This window comes from Galeopterus variegatus, unplaced genomic scaffold, assembly GCF_000696425.1.
Source record: "Galeopterus variegatus unplaced genomic scaffold, G_variegatus-3.0.2 Scaffold1769, whole genome shotgun sequence".
In the NCBI taxonomy this organism is placed as follows: Eukaryota; Metazoa; Chordata; class Mammalia; order Dermoptera; family Cynocephalidae; genus Galeopterus; species Galeopterus variegatus.
The window spans coordinates 314,224-316,384 of NW_007727880.1; the positions used below are offsets into that span (position 1 = coordinate 314,224).

The 2,161-nt window shown below is 45.8% G+C and overlaps 1 pseudogene; it reads left to right on the forward strand.

Annotated features, from left to right (window-relative positions):
- Nucleotides 1-254: 254 nt before the first annotated feature.
- On the forward strand, nucleotides 255-1,005 carry LOC103595432 (annotated as a pseudogene).
- The last annotated feature ends 1,156 nt before the right edge of the window (nucleotides 1,006-2,161 follow it).

Genomic DNA, 2,161 nt, shown 5'->3' on the forward strand with positions numbered 1-2,161 from the left:
AGCATAATCAATACTTTTAACTGGAAGAACGGAACAGAGAAAAATGGAAGGTAATATACAGGTACTATAGTAGAAGCACTGGCTTTAAAGAAACTTCTTGCTTATTAAACTGTCTAAGATGAAGATATTTATTCCACAGGCAAAACAATTGCAGAGACAATCCATGTTCCTGCTACTCCAGCATAAAGTCTTCTCCTTGAAGCATCAGGATCAGGTACTTTAAACACTTAAAGCTGTGCCAGACTCGCAGTGCCATGGCGCCCTCCAGGAAGTTCTTCGTCGGGGGGAACTGGAAGATGAATGGACAGAAGATGTCTCTCGGAGAACTCATCAGCACTCTGAACGTGGCCAAGGTGTGGGCCAACACCGAGGTGGTCCGTGCACACCCCAACTGTCTACATGGACTTTGCTCACCAGAAACTAAATCTCAAGATTGCTGTGGCTGCCCAGAACTGCTAGAAAGTCACTAATGGGGCCTTTACTGGGGAAATCAGCCCTGGCATGATCAAAGACTGTGGAGCCACGTGGGTAGTCCTGGGACACTCAGAGAGAAAGCATGTCTTTGGGGAGTCAGATCAGCTGATTGGGCAGAAAGTGGCCCATGCCCTGGCAGAGGGACTTAGAGTAATTGCCTGCAATGGAGAGAAGCTAGATGAGAGAGAAGCTGGCATCACTGAGAAGGTTGTTTTTGAGCAAACCAAGGTCATTGCAGATAATGTGAAGGACTAGAACAAGGTTCCCCTGGCCTATGAGCCTGTGTGGGTCATTGGTACTGGCAAGACTGCAACACCTCAACAGGCCCAGGAAGTACATGAGAAGCTCTGGGGATGGCTTAAGTAAAATGTTTCTCATGAAGTAGCTCAGAGCACTCACATCATTTATGGAGGTTTTGTGACTGGGGCCACCTGCAAGGAGCTGGCGAGCCAGCCTGATGCGGACAGCTTCCTGGTGGGTGGTGCGTTCCTCAAGCCTGAATACATAGATATCATCAATGCCAAAGAATAAACCCTGTCCATCTCACCTACCCTTCCTGCTAAGCCAGGGACTAGGTAGCCCAGAAGCCCAAGAACTGCCCCTATCCTGCACATGCTTCTGATGGTGTCACCTGCCCCCTCTGTGGCCTAATCCAAACTGTACCTTCTTTTACCATTTACACCTTCCCCCTGTAATGGCTGGGACCAGGCCAATACCTTCTGCACTTACTATGTTGGTTGGAACTGAACATGTCTCCAAGGTGGCTTCTCCTTGGCTGAGAGGCAGAAGGGGTGGAAATTGCTCATGGGTCCACTCAGGCCCCAGTGAGGGCAGGAAAAAGAAACCATCCTCCTCTCGCTTCTCACACCATGAGGCCAAGAGCTCCCCCTCAGAGGCCGGCACTACCCTGTCCCACGGTGCGGATGCCTGTGTGTTGTGTATGTGAGCCGTTCCACATGTGAGGGAAATAAACATCTGGCACCGAGAAGTAAATAAACAAACAAATAAATATTAAAAATTGCTTAATTCTTTTCAGAAAAGCTGAATTGTTCAAATTAAAGTGGGGCAGGTGCCAAGGTATGCAATGTTGATGCATTCCAGAAATTAAGCAAGTGAAAAACCTACATTAAGAGTATTCTCTCAATGAAATAATCAAGAAATCTATTATTACTTAATGACATGAATGAATGTAGGGTGCTTGTATGTGTTATGGACTAAGTTATGTACCCCCCAAATTCATATGAAGCCCTAAGCCCCAAATGTAACTGCATTTTTGAGATAGAGTCTATAGGAGGTAATTAAGGCTAAATGAAGTCATTAAGACTGGGGTAGTAGTCAGATAGGACAAGTGGCTTCGTGAGAAAGGGAAGTAAAGAGATATGAGGATACTTCAAAAATCTCATAGAAAAATAGAATTAAAAGATAATTGGAATATTTTCATAAACTTTCTGAAGACCCCTTTCTCTCTCTCTCTCTCTTTCTCTGCACATGCACAGAAGCTATGTGAGGACACAGCGAGAAGGCAGCCATCCACAAGTCAGGAAGACAGCCCCCACTGGGAACCAAATCAGGCAGCTTCTTGATCTGGGACTTCCAGCCTCCAGAACTGTGAGAAAATAAATTGCTGTTGTTAAGCCACCCAGTCTATGGTATTTTGTTAAGGCAGGCAAAGAAAAATAAAACAGTA